Source organism: Homarus americanus, unplaced genomic scaffold (assembly GCF_018991925.1).
Source record: "Homarus americanus isolate GMGI-L3 unplaced genomic scaffold, GMGI_Hamer_2.0 scaffold6317, whole genome shotgun sequence".
NCBI classification, from domain to species: domain Eukaryota; kingdom Metazoa; phylum Arthropoda; class Malacostraca; order Decapoda; family Nephropidae; genus Homarus; species Homarus americanus.
The window spans coordinates 18,439,436-18,464,922 of NW_024730668.1; the positions used below are offsets into that span (position 1 = coordinate 18,439,436).

A 25,487-nucleotide genomic window follows, 5' to 3' on the forward strand; every position below is an offset into this window, starting at 1 on the left:
ATGAGGTTGGTGCCGTGCTGTGCTGTGTGTATGCCATGATGTCACATTGGGGGTTAGGGGTTAGGGATCACGGCTGGGCTCACAATGCGGTTACAGCCCACTGCCTTCACAAATATGTTCACTGTATATACCCATGCTCTTAATTTTTTTATTTATATTTTATATTATACACAGTATTTTCTTTACTTATAACTAAGCTACATTAAAGTTTTGTGTAATGATTTTTCCACAGGCCATCTCATACCCACATTTTTCCCCTTCCCAGTAAGTCAAGCTATAGCTAAACCGAATTTTGGCCTAACGTTAAGTGAGAAAGGGTGTCAAAAAATTTATCGTTAAACCTAATTAACTTTTAGTGAATTAACACTAAATGAGGGATACCTGTACAGTATATATTTACCTACTGTATTTACCTAATGGGCACCCACTAGCGGTGGCCACGCCGAGGAAAGAAGGCCAGTGGTAGGGACAGGGGGAAGGGTCCATTGGACGGTAAATGTGACTGCGCCCCTCCCCAACCCCTCTCCCCCCTGCAAAGAGTCGCCTCTCACTGAGCCTTCATGATACAATATTGTTTACAATTTAGTCTTGGTTTATGTGGTCAATTAAACCCGTGGAGGTCTGCGTAAAACGAGAAACGCATAAACGAAATAACAGAACATATGGGATTAATTGAAATAGAGACTGGGCCGACCCCCAGACTACCCTTTTTTCGACACAATACGTACGTTGTAGTAAAAGTAACATCTTAATTTTATGATGGTATGCACACACAATTAGTATTTAAGAGAAATATCAATAATATTAGGTTTTTTAACACTTACGTTAGTAGAAGAGATGGCTGGGCACACGGGGATGGGGGATTGGTTCCGAGGCAAAGGGCAGATTATTGGCCCTCACCTGTATCACTTGTATCATCTGTATCACTATCCTCCACAGAGGCTTGCAGGGCCTCTTTGTCAAACTTCTCAAAGTCCATATCCTCACTAACGCTCACTGACTTGGGCTGGCTGTGGTGGGTGAAGAACTTAGTAATGTTTTGTTGACTGGGCGACCTAGTGCGCACCCTGCCCTCGCCGCTTCCCGCATAAATGATGGAATGTACCGCGTAACTAATAATTGCCGGTCTGGCCAGGTGCCTCGTAAATTACCAAGCGCATAAACCAAATCCGCATAAATCGAGACTATACAGTGGTCCCTCGGTTAACGAACACAATTCGTTCCAGAGAGTCGTTCGTTAACCGAAACCATTGTTTCAATGGGATTTTGGGTAATTGGTTCCAGCTCACCGAAAATTACATACAAACTAAAAATAAATGCAGTAAAGTACACTTACTTTGAGGTGTGCATGTAGAAGGCTCCTGGTTGATGATGATGATGATGATGATGATGATGGGAATTAGAATGGGGGTGGAGGAGAAGGGAGAAGAGAAGGCATTGGGGTGGAAGAGAAGTCACCCCATGCTTCATGCCGCCATTTCACCCAAAAAATTTTTGTTCACTTGGTGTAATTCAAGATTATTTTCTTTAAATCAACACTGCACTGCATTAAATATTATCAATATGTAAAATAAACTTCAGAATGACCAATAATTGTACTGTAAAAACGTAAAAATAGTTTATGTTCAAGAGAGTCTCAAGCAAGAAGCTTCCTCCACTGAGCAGGGACGCACACTGACGCCATTTTGGGTCTGTTGAGTGGCTGTTTGGCGCGCTAAAAACTAGTTCCCTGTACTTGAATTATGTTAAATAATTGTTAATATGACTAAAAACTTTAATATAAGACTTGGAAAATTATTGAATAGTACAACCTTCTTGATATTTACTCAAATGGTAACGAATTTAAGCCCTAAAACCGATTACTGTATTGGCGGACTAATACTACAGCTGGTGAGCAGGCGAAAACATGTTGGGAAAAATTCGTAAGGAATTCGTTAACCGAAGTGAAGAATCTTATGGAAGGTAATTCGTTAACCGAAATTTCATTAACCGAGGGATCACTGTACTGTATATGTTATTCATTAATTAGTAAAGATTGGTTACTGTAATAATCTGTGCTTATTAATACCTGTATCCTTCATATACAATACAGTACAGTCCAGTGTTATCCCCGTTAGCCAGAACAATTGGTGCAGAGCACTTCCGGGGATGATTTCCGGGTAACAAGACAACTTTCTCAAACCTAGAAAAATTCCTTATCCTCGGAACCTTTTCCAGTTACTGGGAAAAGTTTCCAAGTGTCTAAACTAGACATCTTGCACAGATGGAACTAGCCCAACTTCCCTAGAACATTTCTGGGTGCTGGAGATGTTTTCCTTGAGTCTAAACTACTGTACTGGAATCTGTAAATACAGTTCTAATTAAGTGAGAAACTTCATTTTTTTTACTATACAGGTACTCCTCAACTTACAACCTACTCGACTTATGACCACCTGGACAAACGACCGCCGCAGTCGTACAAATTTGTTTTTTAAATTACGTATTTTCGAGTCCCGGCGATAGTGATCGCGCTGTGTACTGACAAAATTTTTGTTTGTAATTCCCTTTAAAATGGCTGGCTAGCATAAAAGTGAGAGTTCTTGTGGTGCTGAGAAGATAAAGAGACACCCATTTTAGATTTTCTATGAATTATTTTCGCATTTTCGACTTACGACCAATTCGACTTACGACCTGGTTGTCTGTCCCTAACCCCGTCGTAAGTCGGGGACTGACTGTAATACAGTAGACCCTTGTCATTCGCAAGGGATGGGCTCCAAAGAATGCCGCGAATTGGCAAAACTGCGAATAGCAACTTATACTACCTTAGTGCACCATTGTACTGTATATCTATACAAAACAACTGACCAGCTGCGGCAGCACTCATCCCCTCTTTTAACTTATCAAAGAATAAAACTTTCTTTGTCAGGGTCATCACTGACTTCTGCCTTTTACATTTCACTCCACCAGCATCACTAGCACTGACACTAGGCAGTCTTTGGGGGGCATTTCCTAATCAGCGCAAACGATCATCTGTTTCCGAACAGAAATCATGGTTTCTTGCTCTAGAGAAATAATACCATGTGAATATATGATAAAACCCCTTAATGTACCATGAGAGAATAAGAATGATTAACTTTTTTGTGTTAGTGATAACAGCTTTTAATTAAGACAGGCAAATGATTTGTGTTAATATCCCTTATGATGGTTGTGTAATCTCATATACAGTGAACCCTCACTTTACGCGGTTAATTAAACCCACGGCGGCCCGCGTAAAGTGAACAACATAACTTATGGGATTAATTGAAATAGAGACTGGGCCGACCCCCAAACTCCACTTTTTCAAAATGACCAATAATTTGCTTGCAAACACAGAAAAAAGCATTTAGTTGAAGAGAGTCTCAAGCAAGATGTTACCTCCACTGAAAAGACACAAAGACTGACGCCTGTATGGTGTGTTGGCAGGCTGGATGGCATGTTCAATAATTGTTAAAATTACTAAAAAATTTAATATTAAACTTTTAAAATTATTGAATCGTGTAAACTTCTTGATATTTACTAAAATGGTAAGGAATTTAAACCCTAGACCCGATTACTGTACTGGCGGACTAATACTACAGCTGGTGGACCGCCAAATGCAAGCAAAAACATGTTCAGGTCAGCTCGTAAGAAACTCGTTAATCGAGGGATTGCTCGTTAACCGTAGTTAAGAATCTTATGGAAGGTAACTCGTTAACCGAAATCTCGTTAACCGAGGCGCTCGTTAACCGAGGGACCACTGTACAGGTACAGGGTTTTTTCTTTCAATTCCAGTGCTGCTACATCAATCATGGTCAATTGGCAGCTGAGGCCAAGTTTATGGTAGAAGTGGAGGAGGAGCACAAAGACGTCAATATCATCACATAATACATTTATACTTGTGGTCCCAATTTCTACAAGATTTGCCATTGTTGTATGATGATATCATCTGCCTCTTTTTGGTAAGTTGTTAAATCACTCCTCCGCTGAAGGACACCACCACTGACTTCTGTGGGTATTGGATCTGTACTGGTTATGATTAGTTTGGTTTTGTTCTGGAGTTCTCTGCTGATCAATTCTTCACAGATCATGTTGATGAGCTGGATTTCATCGCTGGCTTCTGTCAGGACTGTTTTCTGTGGTGGCAGAGGACTGTAGATTCAGGCAATGTTGCTGAATGATATGTTGACCAGCTCGTGTCGATCTTCTCACACTCTTAATGCTGTAGTCCATGTCGCGGTTGAAGATGACATATACTTCAATCTATTTGGTTTGGCGGTTGAGTGTCAACTTTGTAGTGGCAATGCGCATATCTCCAGACTCTGTGAACATGGATGCTGGAGAGGAGCTATAGTTCGTACTTAAGGACAGTTGTTAGTTCTACGTCTCTCACTTGTTGTAGACCCAACACCCTCGAGCAGATGAGATTAATGTCATATACATCTTTGCTTACTACTCTCATGGACTTCTTCGTGACTATCATTGTGCTGACTTTTTTCGAAAGTGGAGCATGGAACCCTGATGGCAATGAGTTCCCAAAAGACACCATCTGTGCTTTATTTAAGTCAACAGCTTGATGAACATTCATGGACTCAGGAGCAACCCTCCAGTGACAATGCTCCTGACACCTTCTGGAGGGTTGTCTTTGTCCAGGGGGTCCATACAGCACTGCATCTTCTCTCAAATATTCATCCAGTCCTGGTTGTCGGCACATATTTGTGATGGTTTCTCTTCTTTGTAGATTGTGACATCCACTTGTTTGTACCCTCCGTTAGGGCAGCAACATTTTTTTTTTTTTTTTTTTTTACAGACGTGCATACTCAGCACTCATTGCTTCAGTGCAGAAGGCTTCAGAGTGATCCTGATGATACCCTTGGCCCGTGTCCATATCTCATGAAAGTGCTCTCAGTGTACAGTCCTCTTCACAAGTGTGCTTACAGGGGCTTGTCAGTTTTTGTGCAGTGTGGCAGAGCTGTTTTTGTTTACATTAAACAGAAGGAAACTTGCAATAGTAAACATAGTCTGGAATCAAATAAAACCGTATTAAAACAAATATATAAAGAATAATGATTTGTGGAATGTTTATATGACGAGGCCTTGTAAATGCACTATTGAAGGGCAACTGTACATGTCTGACCAGATCCCATTCCAAAACCCAGGCTTGTGTTACATCACTTGGTCCTCTTTCATGAATTGGTCCAGTATGTTGTCTGGGAGGCATTCCATAGATCACAAGTAGTACAGTGCATATTGTGCACAGTTGTAGTGTCTAGAATAAGGAACACATACAGTGGTCCCTCGCTTAACGAACACAATTCGTTCCAGAATGTCGTTCGTTAACCGAAACCATTGTTTCAATGGGATATTGGGTAATTGGTTCCTGCTCACAGAAAAGTATATACAAAGTAAAGCCAGAATATAATTTACATTGCTGGAATTCTTATAAGATAGTGATTAATTTGAATATAAACAGGCTAAAATTTGCATTAGACATACAGTGGTCCCTCGGTTAGCGAACACAATCCGTTCCAGCAGGTTGTTCGTTAGCCGAAAAATTCGTTAACCGAAACCATTTTTTCAATGGGTTTTTGGGTAATTGGTTCCAGCTCACCGAAAATTGCCTAAATTCAACAAAAATGGTAGAAACGTTCACTTACTTTGAGGTGTGTATGTAGAAGGCTCCTGGATGATGATAATGATGATGGGAATTAGAATGGGGGTGAAGGAGAAGGAAGAAGAGAAGGCATTGGGGTGGAAGAGAAGTCACCCCATGGCACCATTTCACCCATAAAATTTTAGTTCTCTTGGTGTATTTCAAGATTATTTTCTTTAAATCAACACTGCACTGCATTATATATTTTCAATATGTAAAATATATTTCAAAATGACCAATAATTTGCTTGGAAACACAGAAAAAAGCATTTAGTTGAAGAGAGTCTCAAGCAAGATGTTACCTCCAGTGAAAACAGAGAGAGACTAACGCCTGTTTGCTGTGTTAAGAGGCTGGATGCCGCGCATTAAACTAGTCACTTTACCTTCAATTATGTTCAATAATTGTTAAAATGACTAAAAAATTGAATATTAAACTTTTAAAATTATTGAATAATATAAACTTCTTGATATTTACTAAAATAGTAAGGAATTTAAGCCCTAGAACCGATTAATGTATTGGCGGACTAATACTAAAGCTGGTTGACCGGCCAGTGCAAGCGAAAACATGTTGAGGTCGGTTCGTAAGAAATTCGTAAACCGAATTTTTGCTCGTTAACCGAATTTAAGAATCTTATGGGAGGCAGTTCGTTAACCGAGGCGTTCGTTAACCGAGGGACCACTGTACAAATTTTAGATATAATTTAAGAATTTTATTTGGGAGAGCAAAAATTTTATATTTTGTAAAAAATATATGAAGTTTATATTCAAAATATTTCCTGTCTTGCAAGGATATCAGCAATGCAAATTATATTATCCTAACTTTAGTCTGAGATATTATATAAAATAAACACCTTAAAGCAGAAAGAAATCACCAATCTTTTGTCTGGGAACAGCAAGGAGGGAGGGAGCCAGCGAGCTTGGGAAGAAGGGGGGAGTGGGAGGTGAGGTGACAAAGTGTCTGTTTGTTTATTTATTTGAGATTTTTGTTTTTAGCTCATAAAATTCATAGAAATTACCCGGCCATAATATAATTTACATTGCTCAAATTCTTATAAGATAGTGATTAATTTGAATATAAACAAGATAAAATTTGCATTAGACATTCAAATTTTAGATCTAATTTAAGAATTTTATTAGGGAGAGCAAAAATATTATCTTTTGTGCAAAATATATGAAGTTTATATTAAAATTATTCCCTGTCTTGCAAGGATTTCAGCAATGCAAATTATATTATCCTAACTTTAGTCTGAGGTATTATTTATTTCTTAACCTGTAAACCTAGTCTTTTTACCCAAACATTTCTCAGGAAGATGGGGGATGGGGGGGTAGGGAGGGAGGGGTGACAGTGACATGTTTGACAGTTGGCGCCTGTGGTGTGAAGTATTTAATTGTTAGTTTATTTTTTTCTTTTAGATTGAGTTTTTGTTTTTTGCTTATAAAATTTAATAGAAGTGACTGGGGTGAATTTAATTTGCATTGCTGGAATTCTTACAAGATAGTGATTAGTTTGAATGTAAACATAGAAGAGATCATTGAATTGGCTGAGTACCTCCTCAGCTTATCAGCTGATGTTCAAAACAAAATGTGATTTTTATAAGGATTTCGTTAATCGAATTTTTTTTCGTTAACCGAATTGAAGATTCTTATGGAAGGTAATTCGTTAACCGAGGTGTTCGTTAACCGAGGGACCACTGTAATTAGAATATTTTTGTGCATGCATAACGAAGGATCAGACGGACATTAAATTACTCTCATTTGATTTGTAGACCATGAAAGCATTGGTATAGACACCATTTATTTGATCGTATCCCTTGTAGTTATGAAAATATTGCAAAAAATATTATTTCAGTAATGGCTGACTTAAGTTGCATATTATGCAAATTTCTCAAGGGTGCCAGGATGGCATCGCTTAAATTCTTATTCAGCACCTTCGAGAAATAGGGAAACTGGAAAACAAAAAAGCTTTGTAAGGGCCCTATTGCAAGGTTCACCTCAAAATTTCAGTTTAGAACTATATATCATTTATATAGATCACAAACAAGGTGGTCCAAGGATGCAGCCTTGTGGTACTCCACTGAGAACCGTTTTCCATTCAGAATGTACTCTATTTAATACCACTCTTTGTTGCCTATCTTTGAACCAGTTGTTAATCCATGTCAAAATCTTGCTTACTGTAACATATTGATATTGTAACAGTTTATTTAGCCAGAAAAATACAGATTCAGAGTGGATAATAATAACATTATTGACTTGGCTGAACCAATTGAGAGCCTCAGCTCTCTTAGTAGCACCTAATACTGTACGGTATACATGTGCCTAGATTTTAGAGTCTAGTCGTGTGTGTGGGACTTTGTCAAAGGCCTAGGAGAAATCCATGTACTGTACAACACATCTACTGGTGAGCCTTGGTCCACATATTCTCAAACTGTTTTAAGGAACATAAATAAGTTTGTCAGACAGGATTTTCTTTCTGTGAAACTGTGTTGTGATGCATCGATAGGAATGTGTTTGGTCAGGTGTTGGATGATAATGTCCTTCAGAATTTTCTCAAAGATCTTGCATTTACTCCGTATGTGATGTTAAACCGATTGGCCAGTAGTTTTCTACTGCACTTTTTCTACCTTTCTCATATATTGGGGTGGCGTTGGCTAATCTTCAGTCTCTAGGCACTTTGAAATTCAGGAAATTCTTGTTCCAAGAATTTCCTGAATAAGAGTCTTAGTGGGCAAATCACATTTCCAACTTCTTTATTATCTTGGTCTGTGCTCCATCCATTCCAGGGGCTTTGAATTATTTCAAGCTGGCTACTTTCGTTTTGATGATATTGTCTTTAATTGATATCTCTCTTATTTATCAAATCCCTCCAACCTCACCTCCTCTAGCTTCCTTATAATGGATTCCATCCTTCTTACTCCACTTCAAACAGCCCCTTCTGAAAAATCCTGGCCTTAGTTAACATTAACAAAGCCCACAATACATTACATAGCACATTCTCATCAACAAAATATAACAAACCACAATGAATATAAATCACCAGAAATGACGAGTAAACTTCATTTTAAGCACAATGTAGAAGTCAACTAGAACTGAATGGCTGGGTTGAACAGAGGGTATGTTGTATTTATTCTGACATGACTTGTTGCTTCCTACTTTATATGATGAACTGCATTGATGGAAAAGTGTAACTAGTTCATGATTTGAATTTGTCTATGATGTTTAAGAGTTAAATCTTGGTTTATAACCCAGGTTCATGGTCATAATTCACAAGTTACTTAATTGTGGGCTCTGCCATAAAATGGGAATTCAAGAGCAGTTCTTCATTTACTATCGTTCTTATTATTATACTGTATTACTCTGTACACAATTATCACTATGCTAGTCTTAAAACCCCCCTTTCTCACACTTTAATTCATACACTAAATTTTCCTTTGAATTTTAATCACACTCTGAATTACCTTCACATTTTTCTCGTGATTTTTTTTTTTGTCTTTCCTCAGCATGTAGTGTGCTTATAAATTTATGTTAATATGATGAACCTGATAGTCCAATGTTGTTGTTTATGTTGCCAAATGTGTCCTTTATATTAAATATCATATAAAGATTTGCCATTCTTTTCATTATGTTTTGAAATCCAAGTAAATTGTCCTTTTCATTGTTCTGGTTTACAGGCTCTCTGTGTCTTCGTGATACCTGCAGCCCAACCAGATTACAAGCTTTATGCTCCAGCCACCAACTCAGAGTTCCGTTTTGTGATATCACAAACAATTCATATACATGTAGTCCCATCAGGGCTTTTGAGCAACCTAAAGTTCAGAATCCTAGTTTTGTAAGCAATGAAAAAGAGGGAGAGATTTCTTGTAGACCTGAAGTCGACGATGAGTCAGTAGCAATGGATGAAGTGGAGAGTGTGGGCGAGGGAATCATTGGAAACTGTACAGCAGCTGAAGCTGTAGTTGATACAACCTCAGAGCTTTATGCAGAAATGCTCAGAGAGACTCATGGCTGTGAACCATACCTGTTTCTCTATTAATGAAATATCCCTATATTAATTATATAGAAGAGGAAGTGGACACAGAAGCATTGGTAGATAGTTAAGGTACAGTATCTTCCAGTTGTTGCTTCTATCTGTAAAGTAAAACACAAGCTTAATACTTTTCATCATTTAAATCACTGAAAGAGGACCAGGTTTCTTGTATTTATTATACTGTACAGTATTTTTAAGAAGAGGCATATTAATATTCACTAAAAATAAATTAACTTTTACAAAAAGGGGGTTAACAGAAGCTTGCAAATTGGCTTTGCCTATTAGCTACATTTTTCTTCAAATATGTGGGAAAATTTAGAAATCTAAATATGATTCAGATTCATGTATTTTACAGGCATTTACTATTTCTATAAATCTTTGCTTACTTTCATTATACAGTATTGATAAAAATTTAAGAATTATTTTCGTACCAAGCCTTTTGAATTACTGAATAAATTTAGATGATATTATTCACAAAGTGATTAGAAGTACATTTTTGTGACCCAATTATACATTTATGTGAGTGACCTGCTAGAGACATAGTACAGTACCACCAAGCATTACATGGGCAGTGCTTGATGGCAGGAGAACACTAACCAGAAGAACAATTTATTGCTGCAAACAATGAGCTTATTACAACTTACCCACTTAGTGAATCCAGACAGGTCTGGTAGCCATCTTAAAGACCAGTTGGGAGTCCAGGTTTGAGAAGTGACTCTTAGTGAGCATTCTCTACAATCCGACTGGACCACTTGGGAAGGTTGTACAGAAGGTCTTCGTTATCCACAGTTAATTGGGACCAGAAAAATGCCTCTGATAACAAACCCACTTAAAGCGGGGAATTAATCCCGTAAGAAATAATGGAAACAGGTCAAATTGGGACCATGGCATTGCACACGACACTCAAAAAAAAAAAAAAATCCTTTAACAATTATTTACCTTAAAAACATATGTTAAACATTAGATAACACATTATTTTAAGAAATTATTTAACTTTATAGGTTATCTAACGTCCTTAAAGTTCATTGGGGTAGGTGTGTTGAGGCAACATAGGTTGTGCCAGCGACCCGGTGGTCCGCAGCAACCGTTGCTGGTGCACACTCTTTGTAGTGGTTCTTTGAGATTCAATATTTATTTTAATGTTTTGAAAATAAATAAATATAACATAATATATTATTTTTATTCACTTAGCTTCAAAGGTAGAGATGTTTGGCTTGATTGGATTGATGGAAATGGTTGTTGTGGGATGGAGGTGGTTGTTGGGGGATGGAGGATTAGTCGGAGGATGAAAAAGAAACAGGACTAGGTGGGTTGTTCACTCCCACTCTCCTTTCACCTAATCACTTCTAATTTTTTATCTATACTATAGCTAGTGTGCTTCCTTTTGAGCGCTGCACCACCCTGTTTGGGTTGGGAACTCATGGCTACAAAAATTATAAAATAATTCACCACAACATGCATGAAAAGATAAAGGCAGGAGTAAACATAACACAGCACTGGGCTGGACAAAACAAAGCAGGAGACATGCGGGGGCACTTGTGTGCATGCATGATGCCAGGAAGAGGATGAAATTTCAAATGCTTCAGCTAAAAATTCATAGTTTTTATCCGGAGTTTATAGAGTTTTTGAATGGATTCCACTTAAATGCGGGGACTTTTTATGTGGATGGTCACAAAAAGTTGATGTTAGGGTGCCACCCCAGGGGACAATGAAAGGCTGCATCCATAGTCTGTTTATTAGCGAAGGTGACAAAAGGGAACAGACATGTCCATACTGCTTGGAGGCTGAGCCGGAACTGACAGTTGAACTTCTGCCATTGGCAGACCCATACACTGTTGCCAAACTGGCACATATCCCAACATCCCCCCCCCCCATTGCAAAGACCCCGTCCAAACTAAGCAAAATGATACACAAGTGACAAAGTTGCAAATTGAATACATACAAAATGAGTGAAGGTTATTTTCAATATACAACTGATACATACAAAAAATAGATCCATTATGACACAATACTAACACATGAGTGACACATGGGGGCAGTCCTCTTCTAAGGGACATAATCCTGAAAGTGCTTGGGAGCGCACCTGGTCCGTGTGGTCCTCCTGGTGGGTGGTGCGGGTGCTGTTGTGACGTCGGGGGTGGCTTCGTGGGTGTTGAGGGGTGGAGGTGGTGGCGACTCCTGATCATTGTTCGTCCGCTGCCGTCCAGGCGGATCAGGTACTGTCTGGGGGCCGGTGACTTCACCACCACCCCCGACCAGTCCCACTGCCCCGACTCCTGTTTCTGAACTCGTACCCGCTGACCTGATACAAGTGGCGGGAGGTTGTGGGCGGTCAGGTTGAACCTCCATGACAAGTTCTCACTGGTGTGCTCCATCGTGCATTTCCTATTTCTCAGCAACCTCCCCCATTGCTTGCTGATGTTGTAGTGCTGCCTGGTGGCGGGCACCGCTTCCCTTAGCTGTCATTCCGTAAAGAGTTGAGCCGGGGGTGCGTTGGAGTCCTGCACTGGTGTGTTCAGGAACTGCATCAGGGCCCTCGTGGCCTTGTCCGTGCCTAGGGAGCCCCCTCGACCCGTGTTGCCCCTCAATAGTCTTTTGGCCGACTTCACAGCTGCCTCGGCCCAGCTGTTGGATTGTGGGTAGTGCGCTGATGACACCCTGGGCGTCACACACCAGTCTTTGAAGCACTTCGACATTTCGGAGCTCTTCAAGTTGGTCCCTCCATCATACGATAGAACCTCGGGGATACCAGACCATTTGAAAAGCCTCCTGAGGGTGGACACCAGCTTGCTGCTTGTGGCGCCACTCGGCAGGTGCTCCACCTCCAGCCATCCCGTGAGCCGGTCCACATACGCGAGGTACGTGTGCCCGTCCAGCTGGAACAGGTCAGTTGCAACCTGCTCGAATGAGTACTCCATCAGTGGCTTGGGGGGGTTGCGTACCGCTCGCACACCTGGCACTGACGCCTTTTCTGCTCTACCTCTGCGTCTATGCCGGGCCAGTACACCGACTGCCTGGCCCGCCGTAGCATGGAGTCGCGGCCCTGGTGCCTTGCGTGTAGGTTTTTAAGCACTGCGTGTCTTAGGGCGGAGTGAATCACGAGCCGTAGATGTCCTTCATCATGGGCGAACGCGACCAGGTTTCCGTGGCACGACAGGTGCTGCCGCATCTTGTAGAAGGGGTGGAGAGCGAGCGGTTCACCATCCTTGCGGTCCACCCAATCGCCAGCAGACACCGGGTGTGTAGCAGCCTGTATTCGTCATCGCGCCCAGCCTCTTCCTTCACAAGACACTGATCCACAATGAATGCGTCATCGCCCTCTATGGCACAAGCCGTGGCGGCCACTGCTGATGCACGCACGACCTCGTCGTCCTCCCTGTCAGGTTCACCGCTCAGTATAGGGTACCTGGAGAGGGTGTCAGTACTTGATGCGGAACAAATACATCAGCGTTTTCTCCTTCAGGTTAAGTATCCGTGGGTTGCCGATATCCTTGAGTTCCTTGTTCTTGAAGATCTTCGTCAGCGCGTGATGGTCAGTGGCCAAGGTGAGTTCCGGGCACCAGAGCAGGAACAGGCACCAAGCATTGGCTAGTGCCTCGCCTTCCAGAGTGGAGTAGTTCTTCTCAGCAGGCGTCGGGTGGCGACTGTCACACAGAGTCAGTTTCCAGCCACCCTTGCAACATAGGGGCATCTCTGGCATCACGCGCTGGCAGTACTGTTGCAATATAACAAAACCTATTCCCTGTCAGCTGTAGCCGGTGAGAGCCATTGTTGGCCGCGAGACGTAATACCGCAGCTTCTTCGCAGCTAGTTTGCCCACCGCCTTCTTCGTCTCTTCGAAAATCACCTGCAACTGGCTGTCCCAATATAGTGTCTTTCTGGCGGGCTTCTTCAGTAAGTCGCGGAAGGGCTCCATCAGGGGCCACGTGGTTCACGGGGCCGAACCAGGATCGTATGTCGGTGATTGATGCCTTGGGTGGCATGCAAAATTCGGTGATGCTGCTGAAGAGGCCCTGGCTTGGCTGGTAATCGTCAAAGCGTCTGGTGAATACGTCCTGCGCCGCACAGTGGCCCATGGGGGTGCGCTTGTAGCGAAATTGGCCCCAGGGGGTAATGAACGTTGTGAGTCTCTTGCTCTCGTCATCAAGTGGGATCTGGTGATACCCCGAGTATGTGTCCGCCACCGTCTTGAATATGTGCTTCGAAGGGGGGGTGGGTGTGGTGGGTCTCGCGCTGACTCGCCTGGTTGAGGCGCTGAAAATCTACCGTCCTGTGTGACAGCCCGTCCTTTTTGGGCACTACCACCATGCAAGAGCACTATTTTGTCAGCTCTCCAAAGGGCACAGGCTCAATGCTGCCCCTCCTCGCGTCTTCCTCGAGCTGCTGGCGAACCTCGTCTTAGAAATGGTGGGGTACTGTTGCGGGTGTGTGCACCACTTACGGTGTAGCGTCCGGGAGCAGGTGAATGTGTTGGGGAGGTCCTTGCATCTCGGGCAGGGGGTGCGGTTCACCGCGAATGCTGTACACCCGAAGTGCTCAACAAACCATTTCTCCAGCCTCTCCACATTCTCTTCTTTCAGCTCGCATGGGGACGTCGTGGGTCGGGCAGGGGGGACTGGGCTCCTCCTCGATGAACCCTGTGGGTGCGCTGGGGAAGCTGCTCGGCACCAAGCTAAGCCCTCTGCACACAGACAAAGACAGGTACAGAGACTGGACGCCTTCTGCAAAATACAGGCGCGTCCTGGTTGGGCGCACCCCACGGTGACTTGGCACCCCTTGTTCCCAAGCATGTTTACCCCTCCTTCGGCGATGTGGTTTACTGTGATGTGGGCCCCTTCCAGGTGGTGTGGGTCTAGCCCAAGAGCATGGACGTCTTGCAACCCGGCCAGACACACCTGTGCGCCAGTGTCTGCTGTGGCGCGGCAATTGTCGCGCCTCCTCCGCCCCGCTGCAGCTGATTTCCACCGTTAAACTGGCCGTGTCCTTCGTCAGTTCAGCGACCACAGCCATGCCCGAAGTGCTTGCGTGGGCACTGGGTTGTACTGGTGACTTGCAGACGTGCGTGAGGTGTCCCTCCAGCCTGCACTTGTAACAGGTTAGGTGCAGCGAGGGACACTTCTGGTTGCCAGCACACTTGCCGCATCCGCACGTTTGGCAACGTTGCTGAGGTCGGGTGCGAGGAGTACCGGTGTTGCTAGGCGACGGCGTCTCCGGTTTAAAGTGGCGGGCTCCAGCGCCTGCCACTGCTCCTTCACACAAAATGGAAGCAGTTCTCTCCGCTGACTCATACACTTTACTGCACTGATAAAATCACCCACGTCTTTCAGAAATGGGAGCCGGCACAACACTTCACTTTTCATACTGGGGTTGGTGAGCCTTATCATTAGTTTCTTTGCTAGCATGTAGTCGTCCAAGCTAGACTCACATGCGGGGCACTGAAATCTGCACCTCATAGCCTTCGACTTGCACCTCACCACATACCTAGATACGTTGTCGCCGGGTTCTTGTGTGTATCCAAAAAAATCTGCCCACGCACCCACAATGCACTTTGGACCTACCACGATACTTTCTACAGCCCTTATGGCTTCCTCCACCATCAAGTTATTATAGACACACTTGTTCACTCGCGCATCAATGCACTGCTGCACCTCCGTGTCACACAGAAGGCGGACGTAGCCTGCTGCCAGAACCTGTGGCCAGTTGCATCCATAGCTGTAGGTGGCAACACTGAATGCCCAGGCTCTGAATTTGGTGGGAGACATGCCCATGGACGCCTTGCCCGGGGCCACCGGCAGGCCCTGCTGTCTGGGCCTGCTGTGGGAGTGCAGGGTACAGCGGCTGCAACTCCTTGTAAGCCGCTGTTGCTCTGTGGTGATGGTACTGGGCCAGCGTTAACGACCACGTGTGGACTGCGTTCCTTGCCGCTCCATGGTGCTGGGCTGGGAACGCACAGTAGACATCGGCGACGCTCCCTCCGGGCCACCCGTAGAAGTACACTGCGCCATGTTAGGGTGTCAACCCGGGGGACAATGAAAGGCCGCATGCATAGTCTGTTTATTAGCGAAGGTGACAAGGGGGAACAGACATGTCCACACTGCTTAGAGGCTGAGCCGGAACTGACAGTTGAATTTCCGCCATTGGCGGACTCATACACTGTTGCCAAACTGGCACATACCCTAACAGTTGACCACTTAACTGCAAAACCGCAAATAGTGAATACTCTCATACGAGGACCTGTACTTAATTCCATAGTTCCCTGCCATCATCCAAAGTGTAAAGACTCCAGCTGGAGTCCTATGAAGTGTTTTATATATATATACATACATGAGTAAGTATGGTAAATTTTTATACCTTATGATAATTACTGTACAGGTATTATAAATCTTTATACCTTATGATAATTACGGTACAGGTATTATAAATCTTTACCTTTTGATGATTACTGTACAGGTATTATTTTTTTTATTTTTGCACTTTTTATAGGTTTAACACTTACGTTAGTAGAAGAGATGGGTAGGCGTACGGGAATGGCGGCTGGTTCCGAGGCAGAGGGCAGATTACTGGCCCTCAGGTGAATCACCATCACTATCCACCATAGTTGTCAGGGCCTCCCTGACAAATCCCTCAAAGTCCATAGCATCACTGTCACTATCACTGGCTTGGGCTGGCTGTGGTGGGTTGCGGGCGAAGAAGTCCGTGATGTTACGCTGACGGCTAGTATTGATGCTGTCGTGATACACCTTGATGTACGGCTCCGTAGTCAGCAACAGCTAGTTATTGAAGACTTCATAGGGGTGATCGTCAGGGTCGTTGGAAAGGACGAGCTTGAGTTTCTCTGCAAACTCGATGGCATCTTTAACATTACCATGCGTTAACTTGTGTTCTTCCCGGGATGACGCACCACCTGCATCTTCACTGACGTCATCATCTTCTAACATCTCGTCGGCAGTCACCTCAGGATCCCTTATCACCTCCATAATGTCGTCGTTGGTGGTCTCAGAGAAGCCTGCAGCTGTAACACTCTGCTCAGCTTCTCTTACAAGGTCCACTGCCACTGCAACAGACTGAACCTCACCAATCACAGGTTGACTCTGCCTCCCACCTGGGATTCCTTGCAACACATACCGCCATGCGTGATGAATCGTTGCTACAGACAGCTGCTCCTATGCCTCCACCAAGAAATCAACAGCTTTCTTGACGTTAAATTTCTTCCAAAACTGTTTGACGTGAACTTCTTGATCCGCCAACTCTTGTTCCTCGTCCTCGTCGCTCTTGTTATCGGTCACCCAGGTTACGCAACTCATCCTTGGTGTTGGTACAGTCGTTCAGGAGCTTAAACTTCTTTGTAGAGAATGCAGCCTTAACGTTGCATATCAACTCTTGGTCCATGGGCTGGATTAACGACGTAGTGTTGGGAGGAAGGAAGACCACTTTTACGTTGGGGTGACGATCCCACAGTAGGGCCGAGTGTCATGGTGAGTTGTCAAGGAGCAACAAAATGTTGAATGGAACATTCTGTTGCTCGTAGAATTTCTTGACATCAGGAACGAAACAGTCGCCAAACCAGGAGAGGGACAGAGCAGAGAACGTCCACGCCTTACGTGAGGTTAGCCAGTGGACATTTAGCTTGGTCATGTCCATGTTCTTGTAGGCGTGCGGCTTCCGGGCTGTGTGGATCACCGATAACGTGAGTTTACAGGTACCGGGGGCATTGGTGGTAAACAGGACGGTGATGCGCTCCTTCTGCAACTTCCAGCCCCGACACTTGCTGGCAGACTTGACAAAGAAGGTCTTGGAAGGTAGCTTTTTCCAAAACAGACCGGATTCATCCATGTTGAACACCTGGTCGTCGGTGTACTGTCCTTCCTCCATAACTTCTCGTAAGAATGGAGGAAAATCCCTAGCCGCAACACGGTCAGCACTCTCTCCTTCACCACCAATGTTAATGTTGGTGATCTTGTTCCTCTTCTTAAACCCTTGCAGCCACCCAGAGGAAGCATTGAAGGGTTTGGGCTCTGCAATTCCCATCTTACGTGCCACATGCGTACTCTTGAACTGACCGCGTGTCCACCGCCATGTTCCGTTTTGCCTGACAAATCAAGTAGCTCACAAGTAAATTCTCCGTCTTGAGCAGCACCTTGTTCTGGCAGTACTTCACCATTGAAGCACCTGCAGACTTTGTGATGTTCATGTGTTCTTTTATCTTGGCTGCATCCTTCTTGATCGTCCTGATCGTAGATTCGTTCACGCCATGCTGGCTCGCCAAATCAATTTGTCTCGTTCCTTTTTGTAAATCTTGTATGATCTTGTACTTCACTTCGTAACTTAGGGCATGTCGTATCTTCTTTGGCTTTGGGCGGCTGGGTCCAGGTAATGCAAGGTTTTTCTGTGGTGGTGGGGGTCCAGTGGAAGCCATTCTTACGAGATTAGCGGGCACAAAAGAACACAGTTTACACGGAGTGACTGGGAGGAGAGCAACTGATGCAGCTAGGTCAAGCGGCTTCTTCCCTCCCGTGGCAGGGCACGTCATATTACATTAAACCAATCACAGCTAGAGGCGGAGGGAGGTAAAGATGCGTGGCCCAATCACAGTCCGATACGTCATATGACGTCACAGATAACGCAACAGAGACATACACTGCGCAACCTTACTCGCGCCGCTTACCCAAGCATGGTGGGAGGTTTGAGTCCAAAAATGGCACGGTGCGGCAGGACCGCCAGATGCTCTCCGCGTAAATGACCAAATTTACCACGTAAATGACCAAACGCGTAAACCAAAACCGCGTAAATCCAGACTCAACTGTGTATATATATATATATGTATACAGTCATGCGCCGGTTAACGTCCTAGATACGTTCTTGAAAACATGACAACCGAAATGGACGTTGTCCGATCATCACAGAAACTTTGTATTTATACATACGTGTATGTGGAACACTATACACGTACATATACACTTTTACTCTGAAATCACTACTGTAATGTGATACAGGTAATTTTTATCTCGTGCAAAATACATGACGTTTATATTAAAATTATTCACTGTTTTACAAGGATTCCAGCAACGCCGGGCAGATGGGGGAGAGAGAGCGAGGGAGCGAGGGGGCGTGGGGGGAGGGGAGGTAGTACGTTTGACAGTTGGCACAGGCCCAGGTCTAACGTGTGTATATTTATCAGTTAAGTGACTAAGCTTCTCTCTTATAAAAAGGCAGTGAAATGACCTGGGTGAATATAATTAACATTGCTGGGATTCTTGTAACATACTGATTAATTTGAATATAAACATGCTATAATTTGCACTAGACAAAACAATTTTAGTACCGTAATCAAATTAGTGTATGTGCACTCCAGCTTTGCACTAACTTCATTTATTTCTGTTACGTTTCTTTTAGTATGGTGTGTGCATGTAAATGGATGAAAATAAATGAAGAAATCTATGTAAATCTACCCAAAAATACAGTTGAAAAACTTTTTTATAAAATGTACTACAGTACTGTACACTAATGTACAACAAGTTTTATCTCTTGAGCAGAATATATGACGTTTATATTCAAATTATTGGCTGTCTTGCAAGGATTCCAGCAATGAAAATTATAATCTCCTAACTTTAGTCTGAGATATTATATAAGATAAAAACTGTAAGCCTAAAACCCTGGCTGGGAGGGAGGGAGGGAGGGAGGGAGCCAGTCAGTCAGGGAGGGTTTGGGGGGGGTGGGATGTTGAGGTGATAAGTTTGAGGTGAAGGTCTCTGTGTGTTTATTTAACAGTCCTACTAAGCTTCTCTCATTTTAAAATGTCAGTGATATGACCTAGGAGAATATAATTAACATAGCTGGGATTCTTGTAAGATACTGATTTATTTGAATATAAACATGTTGTAATTCGCAATAGACATAACAATTTTAGTACCGTAATCAAATTAGTACATGTGCGCTCCAGCTTTGCACTAAGGTCATTTATTTATTTTACGTTTCTTTTAGTATGGTGTGTGCATGTAAATGGATGAAAATAAATGAAGAAATCTATGTAAATCTACCGAAAAATACAGTTGAAAAAATTCATATTGTAAATGTACTACAGTATTGGACACCAATGTACTAAATTGTTTATATCTTGAACAAAATATATGATGCTTATATTTAAATTAATCTCTGTCTTGCAAGGATTTCAGCAATGCAAATTATATTATCCTAACTTTAGTCTGAGATATTATATAAAATAAACATAAAGAAATCACCAATCTTTTGTCTGGGAACACGAGGGAAGTAGCTTGTGGGAAGAGGGGGGGGGGGTGGTGGGAGGTGAGGTGACAGGATGTCTGGAGTTCGTTTGTTTATTTATTTGAGATAAGATTTGACAGTTGGCGCTGAAGGCCTGCCTACTGTTTATTTATCATTACTTAAGAGTGACTAAGCTCTTCTCATAATTTGCCACCCAAACGACCTGGGTAAATATAACTTACATTGGAGGGATTCTTGTAAGATAGTAATTTATTTGAATACCTGTATAAACAAGCTATATTTGCAATAGACATAACAAATTTAGTACCGTAATCATTTAGTACATGTACAATACAGGTTTGCACTTAGGTCCATTGTTACTGTACAATATTGACTAAATTCACTAGATAACGTACGCCTGGCAGCACAATCTATAAGAACACGCGATGCATACATGACTGTGTCTGCTCTAGGGCCATTTAGGTTCACCAGGTCCCATTATTTGAATGTTTTTTTTTTCAATTTAAATTTTAATTGTTTATTCCTTGATAGAGGAAGCGGGATCCTAGTGCTGTCACTTGGTACCCCTGTACCATAACACCAGAAGCAACTGGCCAGTGTCACAAGTATATACAGTACAGTACAGTCATCCCTTGGTTATCGCGCCTAATTGGGACCCCGCCGATAACGAAAGTACAGAACCTATGGGATTTATTCTAATTGGTTCCAGGCACAACCTATGGAGCTCATTCTTGATTGGTTCCAGGCACCCAAGACCAAACCCCAAAGCTTCCCAGTTCACGGTACCATTTGAGACTTACTCAAATATATATGGCAATGTTATGGTAAATATCATAAACACACATAGGCATGGCTAGGTTTGTTTACAAAGGATGAAAAGGGTACGCTTTAATACTGTAGTTCACAAAACATGTAGCCAGTTTTTTATTTGGTCTCCCATCACATGAGTCCATTTTCTCTCACATCAGGACGCCTGAGTCCTCCTTTTCTCTCTTAATCTTAGAGTGCACCAGAGACTTCGCTATTCCTTAGTACTGACACAGAATTTGAAATGTGCACCCCAATTGCAACTGGGGTAATTGTTGAGACATGTCTGATTACAGCAAATGTGTTATTGCTGGGAATTTTATCCTCAATAGATGTAGGCATTACACTTGAGGCAATGTTTTCCTTTACAGAATAGACGGGAGATCATTGTGTCTCCATCAGTCGTGAGTGGTGGTCCAGCAGGCGTCATGGATTTATTTATTTATTTAATTTTTTATTTTAATTTTTGGGGGTAGGGGCAGATGTATATCGCAAGAATTGTCTGGACGTTAACAGGTGCATGACTGGTATATGTATATGTATATGTATATGTATATATATATATATATATATATATATATATATATATATATATATATATATATATATATATATATATATATATATATATATATATATATATATATATATATATATATATATATATATATATATATATATATATATATATATACACACACACACACACACACACACACACACACACACACACACACACACACACAGTGCGCCGGTTAACGTCCGACCAACAACATCTGATCGCATATACCTCCTGTCCTCCCCTAAAAAAACATTCGTGACGCCTACTGACCACCATTCCACGACAACTTCGACGGAGACATGATGATCCTCCCCATACTGGTCAGATATTATGTGTTAAGGAATAAGCTTCCCTTAGGCTTTTTGTAAGCATTTGCCTCTAGGTGTGTGTTAACCTACATCTATGAGGATAATCTTTCACCGACAAATTGACAATAACACATTTGCTGTAATCAGACATATCTAGTTGCCTCAACAATTGCAACCCCAGTTGCAATTGGGGTTGCAATTTAAAATTCTGTGGCATTACTAAGAATAACTAAATCTCTGGTACTTGGGGTTTCTTAGGAGAATACATCCCATAGGTTCTTTCGTTATCGGGGGTCAAGATGTTTACTGTATATCCTTGACACTGGCCAGTTGCTTCTGGTGAGGTACATGAAACAATTAAAATTGAAAAAATAAACATTCAAATAAATTACTAGCTTACAAGAATCCCTCAATGTAAGTTATATTCACCCAGGTCGTTTGGGTGGAAAATTATGAGAGAGGGTTAGTCACTCTTAAGTAATGATAAATAAACATGCAGGCAGGCCTTCAGTGCCAACTGTCAAATCTTATCTCACATAAATAAACAAACCAAATGCCAGACATTCTGTCATCTCACCTCCCCGTCTTCCCACCACCCTCGTGTTCAAGATAAAAGTTTGGTGATTTCTTTATGTTTATTTTATTTAATATCTCAGACTAAAGTTAGGATAATATAATTTGCATTGCTGAAATCCTTGCAAGACAGAGATTAATTTGAATATAAGCGTCATATATTTTGCTAAGATATAAACAATTTAGTACATTATTGTACAATACTGTAGCACAATTTATAAAAAGTTTTTCAACTGTATTTGGGTAGTTACATAAATTTCTTCATTATTTTCATCCATTACATGCCATACTAAAAGAAACGTAAATAAATTAGTGCAAAGCTGGAGTGCACATTGTCTAATTTGATTGATACTAAATTGTTATGTCTAGTGCGAATTACAACATGTTTATATTCAAATAAATCAATCTTACAAGTCAGCTATGTTAATTATATTTTCCGTCATATCACTGGCATTTAAAAGGAAAAGGCTTAGTAGGACTGTTAAATAAACACACTGAGACCTTCACCTCAAACTTATCACCTCAACCCCCAACCCCTCGCTGGGTGGCGGAGCCATCAGTCCCTCCCCAGCCAGGCTTTTAGGCTTACAGTTTTTATCTTATATAATATCTCAGACTAAAGTTAGGAGATTATAATTGCATTGCTGAATCCTTGCAAGACAGCCAATAATTTGAATATAAACGTCATATATTTTGCTCAAGAGATAAATATTGTTGTACATTAGTGTACAGTACTGTAGTACATTTTTATAAAATGTTTTCAACTGTTATTTTGGGTAGATTTACATAGATTTCTTCATTTATTTTCATCCATTTATGTGCACACACCATACTAAAAAGAAACGTAATAGAAATAAATGACGTTAGTGCAAAGCTGGAGTGCACATGTACTAATTTAATTCACATTACTAAAATTGTTTTGTCTAGTGCAAATTATAGCATGTTTATATTCAAATTAATCAGTATGTTACAAGAATCCCAGCTATGTTAATTATATTCACCTGGTCATTTCACTGGCTTTATAAGAGAAGCTTAGTCACCTAGGAACTGATAAATATCCACGTTAGACCTGGGCCTGTGCCAACTGTCAAACGTGCTACCTCCCCTCCCCACGCCCTCGCTCGCTCCACCTCTCCCCCCATCTGCTCGCGTTGCTGGAATCCCTGTAAAACAGTGAATAATTTTAATATAAATGTCATGTATTTTGCATAAGTGATAAAAATTAATCACCTGTATCACACATTACAGTAGTGAATTAACAGTAAAAGTGTATATGTACCTATATAGTATTCCACTTACACATAAGTATAAATAAAAAGTTTATGTAATGTTAGGACAACGTCCATTTCTGTTAACGTCACGTTTCAAGAACGATCTAGGGCAATCCCGATGACTGTGTGTATGTATGTATGTATATATATATATATATATATATATATATATATATATATATATATATATATATATATATATATATATATATATATATATATATATATATATATATATATATATATATATATATATATATATATATATATATATATATATATATATATATATATATATATATATATATATATATTTATATATATATATATATATATATTCAGAAATTTCAGTGTGATTTCAACGCCACGCCATGAGCGATACTGAGTTTTCAAGGTCGACTGAGGAAGAGAGCGCCCTGCCCGTGGTGAGAGCTTGAACTAGGTCTATTCGATATTGGAATGTAGTTTGCCTAATTATAAGATGCGATTCATGAAGTTAAGGGACTATTATTAAATTTGAAATTATTATAGATCGTTTATCAGTCTGAATAATGTTACGGGTGTCCCAAGAAAGTTATTAGTTAGGGCGGAAAATATGTCACGTGGGCTCTCGCTAACGCCTTGGGGAGATACGTGGCTGGCTAGTCCCCATCACGCGAAGCGATCGACAGACAGGACGTCCCTGGGACCGTCCACAAAACGTGTCACGCTGCCTAGTCACCTGTGTTGCGCTATTGCAGTACAGTATAACAAGTCTCATTCGATCTCAGACAGGGGTTAGATAGGGCAGTGATAAAATTAACAAGAGCTAACAGTGAGTCCATTTCAGGGTTTCCGTCAGAACCCACTTGACTGTGGGAGATTGACTGCCGTTTGAGACTGCCATTGATGATCGATGATTAGTGATTGTCACAGTTGGAACGATCAGTGCAGGCTTATCACTGGTCAGCGGGGATATCAAGGGATCTGTTGAGTGAACAAGTGCTCCCGACAACTAAAACGACACGGGACCAGCATCAGCATTGGGTGATCAGTTCTTCCCACATGAGTGCACAGCACCCGGTTTTCGTCAGCTAGAAGTATTACCCCTACTGGGGGTTTGCTGGCGTTCTCTTCCCGCCCATGGACGCTTTTGAGAGAACTCTGAGGCTATCTGAGTAAATTAATGGTCACACACTGAGACCAGGGAGCTCAGGGATACCTAGAGAAACATTTTATCTCCATCTATTACGGGTGTGTGTTGAGTTGGGTGAAGCAGGGTTCCCAGGTATTGGTGGACTCAGTAACATCTTAGTAACAGTGATAATATTTTTGGGTGCAGTTAATACCATTTTTTCAGTTACTGATATTATCTTGACGTGTGTGGTTTAATTTTCTTAAATAATTTTGATGATAATGTTTTTTAATGTTTGTGTCACTAATTGAAACCAGAGTGATACTGTGATTTAGTTCCTTTAATGCATTTAATTTTTCTTTATAATTCTGATCTCAGGTATAACCGTTTCAGAGTAGTGTTTAAGTTAGGTTAGAAGTGATCTGTTAGTAATATAATTCTGTTGAGTGCCCTGAAGGCCTATTCATTGTCGTTATTAACTTCTTATTTTTTAATACCATTTTCTCAGTGGTTGATATTATTTTATTGAAAGCCCTGCCTGTTTCATGTGTAAAAGCAACACTTAATACTCGAAGTTTATTGTTGTCTAATGAGGCATTGTCTGAGTTTCTAATAATTGCAAATCATGTATAACCTTTTTATTCCCCAGAGTAGTGTTTTAAGTTCAGGTTAAGAGAGTATATGTTGGTGTACCATTATTTGATTCTGTCTGTAGTGTTGAGGAATATAAGTGTCTTAATTTTACAGTGTTCATCTATCTCAGTCACAGACGCTATCCTTCCACGGGTCACGGACAATTCATTTTGTTTAGTAAAATTTAAGTGTTCTTGTGCTGGTTCAGGATTTTTCTCAAAGGGCTCCACTGAAATTACCATCTAATAATCTTAATAAACCCCAAGTCAAGTGAGAAATTAAGAGTCCAGTAAATTCCATCCGGTTA

At 41.6% G+C, this 25,487-nt stretch overlaps 1 protein-coding gene across 4 annotated transcripts in view; it reads left to right on the forward strand.

The window, feature by feature from the left end:
• LOC121867260 (ankyrin repeat domain-containing protein 10-like) overlaps positions 1-25,487 on the forward strand; it is a 197,253-nt gene that overhangs the window by 166,172 nt on the left and 5,594 nt on the right. Inside the window, exons 6-7 of one of the 4 annotated variants that reach the window (XR_006089102.1) lie at positions 9,315-9,742; positions 14,251-14,371. The exons of 1 other annotated variant lie outside the window; for it this stretch is intronic. The gene's annotated coding sequence lies outside the window, so the exon portion shown is untranslated. Of the gene's footprint in view, positions 1-9,314; positions 9,743-14,250; positions 14,372-25,487 lie in introns of those variants that run through there. 2 more of the 4 variants (XR_006089103.1, XM_042367121.1) reach the window with 2 other exon arrangements.